Source organism: Benincasa hispida, chromosome 3 (genome assembly GCF_027475165.1).
Source record: "Benincasa hispida cultivar pf3 chromosome 3, pf3_genome.v1.1, whole genome shotgun sequence".
Taxonomy (NCBI): domain Eukaryota; kingdom Viridiplantae; phylum Streptophyta; class Magnoliopsida; order Cucurbitales; family Cucurbitaceae; genus Benincasa; species Benincasa hispida.
In genome coordinates this window covers 8104452-8116468 of record NC_143480.1, presented here as the reverse complement: position 1 = coordinate 8116468, position 12017 = coordinate 8104452, and positions in this window count along the sequence as shown.

Here is a 12017-nt window from a genome sequence, read left to right as displayed (position 1 = left end):
AAAACCGGACCACGAAATGATTATTCTCCTTATATAACACCGTTAATAATAGAGACTTACATTTCACTAGGATGACCATAGGTGACATGACCTGAATCTTGAGTGAGTTGTGAACTCCTGTTCATGAAGGTGGTCCTTTGATTTGTATGAGTGGCCAGATTTACAACTTAACAAGCATACTATTTTGGGGATTCATCTGACTGGGGAGTTGAGAACACAGTTACACAAGATAAAATTCACTCCTTCCCTGATTTAGAGGCAAGTAGATAAATTTCTCCCTTAAGGGCTGATTCCGGGTATTGAACATAGTGGCCACACCCTCTCCTAGCTCGAAAGGGACTTGGTCATAGGGACTATGACTTATTGTTCATTAGAGGAATCAGTGATACTTAAGGAGTTAGATGTAACTACAGGGGCAAAACGGTATTTTGGCCCAACTGTACTTACGAGCAATTTGTGAAGGGTCATTGCACTGTTGATTGGTTATATCCAATAGACACAATAATTTATCTGTAGTGCGAAGAGTACAACTGTCGATCTTTAGTAAAGTGACCGGGAGATGTTGGATAATTTAATTAAAGAGTTTAATTAATTATTCGACTACCGTTGGAGCTTCAATCTAGACAGGTTTATAAGGTCCTCTCTGTAGCTCAACAGGGATTTAATCAAAGATTAATTTGAAATGTATATAATATAATTAATTAAATTGATTAAATATGTGATATAACTAATATAATGTATTTGATATATTATAATTTAAGGTAATATGAGAGGAATTTCAATATGATTCAAATACCCATTATATGAATGAGACTCATGTAATTAAATATAAATATAATTTATATTGAGAGGAATTAAATATTTTGATATGATCCAAATATCAATTATTTCTATGAGGTTCATATAAGTGAATTTAATATAAATGTGATTTATATTAAATGTCATGTATTGTCGAGAGAAAATAAAATCTGTAGTTTATGTTGTATTTGATGCAATATAAAATGATAGATTATATGTTTGATATAACATATAGTGTATATATATAATAAAGTAGTTATTATTATTATTATATATATATATATATATTACTAATTTAATTGAAATTAATAAAAGGGAAGGAGTTACAACTCCTGCCCCTCATTCTCTCAATTAATATATATGGGTTTCAAGTTGGTTGTAGATGATTCTACTTCCTCAATTCACTTTGAGAGAAGAGTTATCTCAAAGAAAAAAGTTCTTAGTAGAATCTTCCCTCTCTTTCTCTCCATCTCCTTTCTCTATTTCGAGGATTCAATCAAAGCCCACAACTTTTGCTTGAATCCTTTATCCCAAGAGAATATAGAGGGTTCTCGAGTGGTGGTGTCCATTCTTGAAGAAGAAGATCCATGTGGAGAAAGAGTTCTGTTCGTGGCTTGTATGAGGGAGTTCTTCAAAGATAAGGATTTCTGAAACCCTAAGTATTTGATTTAAGGCATGCTATAATCATGTAAATGCATATCTTTTTGTTGTTTTACTGTAAAACTTTATATACAACAAAAATGGAATTTGAATAGATCTTTGCTTTCGCTCAAAGGATCTTTTGAGAAAATTTCCTTCAATCAACTCTTGAGTTTTATTTACTTTCAATAATTAAACGTTAATTAATTATATCGAATATAATTATACAAACCCTAATTTGAATTTGAACTATTCAAATTCAAACCCTAAAATTCAATTTGAAAATTTTAAATTAAAATTCAATTTGAACACTTCAAACTGATATCATTCCAAATTCATTCAATTTACTAATTAAAGGTGTTCATGTTTTACGAGCTAGTAGAAGGACCTTATGAACTTACAGATCATGAGCTCCAACGATTTAAGATTAATTAGCTAAAATTCTTTAAATCGTATTAATCAATATTCGTTAACTATCGAGCCATACCATTATAGCTCGATAGTTACACACTTCTCATTGTAGATATATTTGTGTCCACTTGATTTAACCCTAATCAGTATGTCTACCATTCACAGATTGTTCGTAATAACAGCTGGGTCAAATGTTGTTTTACCCCAAAATTATGTCTTGCTTCTTAAGTTCAACTGATCCTCTAATGAACAATTGATTTATGATCCAATCACTAAACCAGATCCCTCTCGGATCAATGAAAGGGTGGGGCCCCTCGTTTAAGACCTAGATTCATACCTTAAAAGAACAACCTACCTTCTACTCCTAAATCGGGTAAGCGTGAATTCTATTTTATAGAACTATGTCCCCAGCTATCTATCCGATCTTATCTCCAAAATGGGAGGTTTATTGAGCAATGATGTTGGACTACTCTCACCTATGAAAATCAAAGGATAACCTCAAATAAACAGGAGTTCATAGCTAGCTCACGATTAAGATCGAGTTACCTAGGTCATCTAAAAAAAATAGTCAGTCTTAAACAATAAACAATATTATAAAGTAAGAGTGACTTATTTCTTAGTTTGATCTTACGCAAACTCATTGTATAAAACGTTCCCACTCCTCATGTCAATACATGAACGGTCAGGATCACTTCGGTTGTAGCAACTTACAACAAATTGTAACAACTATAGAGTGGGCCGCATCCAATAGTGTTATCAAAATAAGGCATCTAACCTTACTCGTATACTATAGATAATTTTGACTATTTATTCGAACCCGATCCATTTTTATGTCTCCACATAAAGTTCAAGTAATAGGCTAGATCTTAGTTTATTTGATTTAGTCTTTACAAGTACAATTTACAAATTCAATAACAACTTTATTGAAGTAATGTTAAATAACATCTTTATTGATAATAGAAAATGTTTAACTCTACAAACTGAGAGTTTTAGGACATACAACCCAATAAATCCAACAACCTAGTGTCTTCTTTCTCTCAGTGCCATACTTCTTCTCGGATCGGTCTGTACGGATCCTACACTAGTTGCAAGTCTTTAAGCAATCCTATCAAAGACTCTATTCTCCATCTGAGGATATGTTCTTATCTAAGGGGTACTAGACTCTCTATCAGATGTGGTTTTCTGTATTACTGATTCTTTAACTAAATATGGATCCTTTCGAGCTATGGGATCTCGGATAGGGTCACAATCCTTTTTAGCCATCTGCCAAGTCAGTTTGTCACCTTCCTGAGGCTTGACTCCTATAACATATATATTATTAGGCTCATAACATCATTCACATGTTCCTAATCTAATGCATAACTCTCTTTTTCCAAAAACATTATGCTCTGATAACCTATTAGCCTGATATACATTTCATATCTTATACTCAATATATGTATAACTTCCACACCAAATTATTAACTTATGTGCTTCCATGCAGAGAAATTAATATTCATTTACATAACAGCCATAACGATATTGAATGCGTATATTTACAATCCTTAACTCAAAATCCTACCATGAACCCCATGACATATACAGACAAACTCAGAGTTAAACAAACTTGGTGAACCACATAAGCTTTATCTTCTTGAAGAATCTTGAATAGTGACTGACTGGTAGATCTGCTCAGATTCAAGATGTCGACCGCTACCTAGAGAGGAAAACATTCAAAAATAGGAGCTTAAAATGTTCAGTGAGTGACTATTTAGGAAAACACACATTCGCTCATAAATAACATAAACAAGCTTCCATAAACATTTGCATGACCATAATAAGGGTTTAGAAATTATAACTAGAAAACATAAAATCAAATGAGGTAAAAACCCTAACATAAGCTTATCAGTATCATACTGTAATATGCCTCTACTCCACTGTCTGAACATGAGGGAGAGCCCATTTGCTTAATCCCTACTACGCTAGCCTAGACTAGAGTGAGAGCCATTTTGCTCAATCAACTCCCAGCCTAAGTTGAGAGAGAGCAATTTGCTCAATCCCATCATCTTCAATAACGTAAGTCATACGTGCATGCAGAGTTGGATTGGGTCCTGACCACCTTACCGTACTTTCAGATTTCTAACATAACTGAAATTTGGGTACCGTACCATACCTTCGGTACCAAAATTGGAGTAGGGTTCATAAATATTTAATGAACATAAAAAAGAATACCCATTTGAGCTCATTATACTTCATAAATTGTATATCATCGCATAATGCCTTGTAGCATCAAGTATGCTTATAAAACATGGGCATATGCTTACAGAAAACGCATGTTGAATCATAAATATCTTCATCATTAAAAGCATGGATCACACAATCAACATTCATTTTAAGGCACTCATTGAGAAAATCAAGATATAAAACTTCATGTGAGTTGCCTATGTGTTGAATTTCATTCATAAAAACTTGCATTGGAAAACATTGTAAAAATTTGTTGCTTATTGTCTTAAGCTACTTATCCAAGGGTCTGTAAGCCTCTCTCACTTGTATCTTCCCTGTAATAAGAAGAGGTCCCTTGGTTAATATCATTAGCTCCCTTTTGATCTTATTATAACATAACTTATCATTATCGTGTTGGGATTGATGTCCTAAATCTCATAGGGTCCTATAGTTTTTAATTGTATTGTACAAACGTTTTATTTATATAATAAAATATGTGATGTTTTATTTCCAAATTAGTTGCATTAACCACAAACCAATAACCTAACATACAAAGATTGTCTTGTAGCTTAAACATGTATGTAGAAATATACAGGTGGATCATATTTAAGTGATAATCTAAAGGGTCTGTAGTAGATGAATAAGGCTGGATACCTTATCCTAGTGACAATACGAGTATGGCTCGCTATGTAGATGTTACAATTATTATAAAGTGCTACGGGATTTACTAGAAGTAATGGGTATACTTAACTACAGTTGGATCAAAATCAATTATTCATGAATGAGTCCCATGAGGACTAGAGGAGTATTTATGTTCTACCAGAGGTAGGCATCTAGAGAACATATATGTCTAGCCTGACCCCAGTAGTGGGGTTACTTACTGAGTATTTTATACTCATCCTTTCTCATGTTGTTGTTTCAGGTCAGGGTAGAGATGCACCAGCGACTGACAAGAGGAATCCTTGATCGAGCCACCGGGGACTAGTTTACATGCTTCTGCTTATATTTTAATATTTCTATTATGTTTTACATTTTCAATTTTGAGATTCGAGACTACCGTTTAAGTTTTGTTTTCAAACTTATTTGTTTCTTTTCATGATTTATGGGTACCCTATCCTTTGACTTTAAGTATTTGAAGTTAATGTAAATCTTTTAGTTATCTCATTTATTTAGCATTTATTTCATTATAAAAAGAATGTCGTTTTAACTTACATGCATGCATGCGTTAGTAACGACCTAGCTTGAGTCCTAGAGGGTCGGGTCATTACATTTGCTTTGCAGTAGGGATTTTCTGTCGATATCAGTACAATCCAGGATTAGATCACTGGACGACGGTCAAAACGATCCTCAAGTATCTTCGAAGAATGAGGGACTATATGTCGTGTATGGAGATAAGTTCCTTACAGGATACACAAACTTTGACTTTCAGACTGATCGAGATTCTAGGAAATCCACATCAGGATTAGTGTTTACTCTGAATAGAGGAGCTATAGTATGGCGGAGCATCAAGGAAGGATGCATCGCAGACTCCACTATGGAAGTTGAATTCGAAGCTGCTTGTGAAGCTGCTAAAGAGGCTGTTTGGTTTAAGAAGTTCCTTACTGATTTGGAAATTGTTCCAAATATGTTTTTGCCCATCACATTTTATTGTGATAACAGTGGTGATATGACAAATTTTAAGGAACCTAGGAGTCACTGAAGAGGCAAGCACATATAACAAAAATATCATTTGATTCGGGAGATTGTGCATTGAGGTGATGTGAATGTCACGAAGATTGCTTTGGAGCACAATTTTGCCGATCAATTTACAAATGCTCTCATGACTAAAGTGTTCGAGGGTCATTTAGAAAGTCTGAGTCTACGGGATATGCAGCACATTGTATAGGGCAAGTGGGAGATGTTGCTGGGGTATAGTGTATGTCCTAGTTTATTGTATTTTTGTACTTTATTTATATTATACACTAGTCTCCCTAAGCTTTAGGACAAGTGGAAGATTGTAGGGAATGGAATCCTAAATCTCTTTGTAATCTCGTAGTTTGTAAACTTTATTTAAACATATTTTTGTTAATAAAATAAGTGTTATCTTATAAGCATATACTCAATCAAATGATCATTCTATTGGAGACATGTAAGTGGGGGTATCTTATACCAAGAGTTTGTATAAGACCGGACCACGAAATGATTAGTCTCTTTATATAACACCATTAATAATAGAGACTTACATTTCACTATGATGACCATGGGTGACATAACCTGAATTCTGAGTGAGTTGTGAACTCATGCTCATAAAGGCGGTCCTTTGATTTGTATGGGTGAGAGTAGCCAAATTGTCAACTCAACAAGCATACCATTATGGGGATTCGTCTGACTGGGAAGCTGGGAACCCAACTACACAAGACGGAATTCATTCCTTCCCCGATTAAGGGGCAAGTAGATAAATTGCTCAATTAAGGGCTGATTCCAGGTCTTGAAAATAGTAGCCACACTCTCTCCTGACCCTAAAGGGACTTGGTCATAGTGGGACTATGACTTATTGTTCATTAGAGAAATCAGTAGTACTTAAAGAGTTAGATGTAACTACAGGGACAAAACGGTATTTTGGCCCAGCTGTACTTACGAGCAATTTGTGAAGGGTCATCGCACTATTAATTGGTTATATCTAATGGACACAGAAATTTATCTGTAGTGTGAAGAGTGCAGCTATCGGACTTTAATAAAGTGACCGTTAGTTAGTGGATGTTGGGTAATTTAATCAAAGAGTTTAATTAATTATCCGACTACCGTTGGAACTTCAAACTACAGGTCCATAAGGCCCCATTTGTAGCTTAACAGGGATTTAATGCATGATTAATTTGAAGTGTTCAAATTAATTGAAGGAAGTAATTATATATGATATAATTAATTAAATAGATTATATATGTGATATAACTAATATAATGTATTTGATACATAATAATTTAAGGTAATATGAGAGAAATTTCAATATGATTCAAATACCCATTATATGAATGAGATTCATGTAATTAAATATAAATATGATTTATATTGAGAGGAATTAAATATTTGGATATGATCCAAATATCAATTATATGGATGAGATTCATATAAGTGAATTTAATATAAATATGATTTATATTAAATGTCACGTATTGTTGAGAGAAAATAAAATCTATAGTTTATGTTGTATTTGATGCAATATAAAACTATAGACTATATGCTATATTTGATATAACATATAGTATATATATATAATAAAGTAGTTATATATATATATATCACTAATTTAATTGAAATTAATAAAAGGAAAAGAGTTACAACTCCCGCCCTTCATTCTCTCAATAAATATATATGGGCTTCAAGTTGGTTGTAGATGATTCTACTTCTTCAACTCACTTTGAGAGAAGAGTTATCTCAAAGAAAAAAGTTCTCAGTAGAATCTTCCCTCTCCTCCTCTCCATCTCCTTTCCCTCTTCCGAGGATTCAAGCAAAGCCCACAACTCTTGCTTGAATCCTTTATCCCAAGAGAATACAGAGGGTTCTCGAGTGGTGGTGTCCATTCTTGAAGAAGGAGATCCGTGTGAAGAAAGAGTTCTGTTTGTGGCTTGTATGAGAGAGTTCTTGAAGAAAGAGTTCTTCAAAGGTAAGGGTTTTAGAAACCCTAAGTATTTGATAAGAATGCTATAATCATGTAAATGCATATCTTGTTGTTGTTTTACTGTAAAACTTTATATTCAATAAAAATGGAATTTGAATCGATCTTTGCTTCCTCTCATAGGATCTTTTGAGAAAATTTTCTTCAATCAACTCTCCAATTTCGTTTAATTTTGATAAATTAAATGTTAATTAATTATATCAAATATAATTATACAAACCATAATTTGAATTTGAACTATTCAAATTCAAACCCTCAAATTCAATTTGAACATTTCAAATTGAAATTCAATTTGAACACTTCCAACTGATATCATTCCAAATTCACTCAATTTACTAATTCAAGATGTTCATGTTTTACGAGCTAGTAGAGGGACCTAATGGACCTATAGATCATGAGCTCCAACCATTTGAGATTAATTGGCTAAAATTGTTTAGACCGTATTAATCAATATTTGTTAACTATCGAGTCACACCACTATAGCTCGATAGTTGCAGTCTCCTCACTGTAGATATAGTTGTCTCCACTTGATTTATCAGTAATCGACCCTTCACAGGTTGTTCGTAATAACAAATGGGTCAAATGTTGTTTTACTCCTAAAATTTTGTCTTGCATCTTAAGTTCCACTGATCTTCTAATGAACAATTGGTTTATGATCCAATCACTAAACCGGATCCCTCTTGAGCCAATGAAAGGGTGAGGCCCCTTGTTCAAGACCTAGATTTAGCACTTAAGATAACAACCTACCTTCTATCTCTAAATCAGGTAGGCGTGAATTCCATTTTGCAAAACTATATCCCCAGCCATCTATCCGATCTTATCCTCAAAATGGGAAGCTTATTGAGTAGTGATGTTGGACTACTCTCACCTATGCAGATCAAAGGATAATCTCGAATAAACAGGAGTACATAGCTAGCTTAAGATTAAGATCGAGTTACCTAAGTCATCCAAATAAAATAGTCAGTCTTAAACAATAAACAATATTATAAAGTAAGAGTGACATATTTCTTAGTCCGATCTAATGCAAAATCATTGTATAAGACGCCCCCACTTCTCATGTCAATACATGAACAAATCAGGATCACTTCATTTATAGCATCTTACAATAAATTGTAACAACTACAGAGTGGGCCGGAAGTCAATAATGTTATTAGAATAAAACACCTAACCATACTCGTATATTATAGATCATTTTGACTATTTACTCGAACCCGATCCATTTTTATGTCTCCACATAAAGTTCAAGTATTCATATAATAGTCATGGATCTTAGTTTATTAGATTTAGTCTTTACAAGTGCAATTTCAAATTCAATAACAACTTTATTGATAAATAACATCTTTATTGATAATAGAAAATGTTTAACTCTACAAAATGCGAGTTTTAGGACATACAACCCAACAAATCCAACAACCCAATGCCTTCATTATCTCGATGCCATACTTCTTCTCGGATCGGTCTGTATGGATTCTACGCTAGCTGCTAGTCTTTAAGCAATCCTATCAAAGACTATATCTTCCATCTAAGGATCTGTTCTTACCTGAGGGGTACTAGACTCTCTCTTAGATGTGGTTTCCTGTATTATTGGTTCTCTAACTAAATTTGGCTCCTTTCGAGCTACAGGATCTTGGATAGGGTCACAATCCCTTTTAGCCATCTGCCAAGTCAGTTTGTCACCTTTCTAAGGCTTGATTCCTATAACATATACATTATTAGGCTCATAACATCATTCACATGTTCCTAATCTAATGCATAACTCTCTCTGATACCATCTTGTCACACCCTTTTCCAGATTATCCTTTTAATTTGAGAAGAGATGTGAAGACAACAATTGTCAACCCTTTTATGATAACTACTACCCAACATACTCCTGTAATCTTGTTTCCTGTAATCTTGTTAGTCTGATCTACATTTCATATCTTATACTCAATATATGCATAACTTCCACACCAACTTATTAACTTATATGCTACCATGTAGAGAAATTCATATTCATTTACATAACAGCCATAATGATATTGAACGCATATATTTACAATCCTTAACTCAAAATCCTATCGTGAACCCCATGACATATATATATAAACTCAGAGTTAAACAGACTTGGTGAACCACATAAGCTTCAACTTCCTGAAGAATCCTGAATAGTAACTGATTGGTAGATCTACTCGGCTTCAGGATGTCGACCGCTACTTGGGGAGGAAAATATTTAAAAATATGAGCTTAAAATGCTCAGTGAGTGACTATTTAGGAAAGCACACATTCGTTCATAAATTAAAAAAACAAGCTTCCATAAACATTTGCATGACCATAATAAGGGTTTAGAAATTATAACTAGAAAACATAAAATCAAATCAAGTAAAAACCCTAAAATAAGCTCATCAGTATCATAATGTTAAATGCCTCTACTCTACTGTCTGAACATGAGAGAGAGTCCTTTTGCTCAATCACCTTCCAGCTTGAGTTGAGAGAAAACACTTTTGCTCAATCCCATCAACTTCAGTAACATAAGTCATACGTGCACGCAAAGATGGATTGGGTTCTAACCACCTTACCATACTTTCAGATTTCTAACATAACTGAAATCTGGGTACCGTACCATACCTTTGATATCAACATTGAAGTAGGGTTTATAAACATTTAATGAACATAAAAAAGAATACCCATTTGAGCTGATCATACTTCGTAAATTGTATATCATCGTATAATGCCTTGTAACATCAAGTGTGCTTATAAAACATAGGCATAGGCTTATAGAAAACGCATGTTGAACTCATAAATATCTTCATCATTAAAAAGCATGGATCATGTGATCAATATTCATTTTAAGGCATGCATTGATAAAATCGTGATATAAAACTTCATGTGAATTGCCTATGTGTTGAATTTCATTCATAAAAACTTGCATTGGAAAACATTGTAAAAACTTGTCGCTTATTGTCTTAAGCTACTTATCTAAGGGGTCTGTAAGCCTCTCTCACTTGCATCTGCCTTGTAATAAGAAGAGGCCCCTTGGTTTATATCATTAGCTCCCTTTTGAGCTTAATATAACACTTAACTTATCATTATCGTGTTGTGGTTGATGTCCTAAATCTCGTAGGGTTCAATAGTTTGTAATTGTATTGTACAAATGTCTTATTTATATAATAAAATATGTGACGTTTTATTTACAATTAGTTGCATTAACCATAAACCAAAAAACTAACATACAAAGGTTGTCTTGTAGCTTAAACATGTATGTAGAAACATATAGGTGCATCATGTTTAAGTGATAACTTAAAGGGACTATGGTAGATGAATAAGGCTGGATACCTTATCCTAGTGACACTACGAGTATGACCCGCTTTGTAGATGTTACAATTATTGTAAAGCACTACAAATGATATAATCCTAATCATTCATGTGGAATCATGTGAATGGGGATATTCTATGCAAAGAAGTTGTATAAGGTCGGATCATGAAATGTTTAGTCTCATTATATAACGTCGTTCATAATAGAGACTTTCATTTTACCAAGATGACCATAAGTAACATGATCTGAATCCTGAGTGAGTTATGAACTTCTGCCTATGAAAGCGGTCCTTTAATTTGTATGGGTGAGAGTGGCCTGATCGCCGACTTAACATGTCTACCATTTTGGAGATTTGTTTGATTGGGGAGCTGGGAATATAGCTATACAAGAAGGAATTCGCTTATTCCCCAATGTCGGGACAAGTAGATAAATTACTCTCTTAAGGGTTGATTTCGGGGCTTGAACAAGGTGCTGTCGCACCCTCTCCTAGCCTGGGAGGGATTTGGACATAGTTAGATTTGATTTATTATTCATTAGAGGGATCAGTAGTACTTAAGCAGTTAGATGTAACTATAGGGACAAAATGATAATTTTGGCCCAACTATACTTACGAGCAATTTATGAATGGTCATTGTACTGTTGACTGGTTATATCCAATGGACACATAAATATATCTATAGTGCGAAGGGTGCAACTGTCAGTCTTTAGTGGAGTGTACAACAGTTAACGGATGGTGAATAATTTAATTAACGGATTTTAATTAATTATTCACATATCGTTGGAGCTTCAAGCTACAAGTCCATGAGGTCCCCTCTATAGCTCAATAGGAATTAATGAGAATCAATTTTTTGGATTAATTTAAATTGTTCAAATTAATTGAGAGAATTAATTATATGTGATATAATTAATTTAATCTAATTATATATGATATAAATACTATAATGTATTTTGATACATTATAGTATAAAGTTTATTTGAGAGGAAATAAATATTTGAATATGATTCAAATATTAATTATATGAA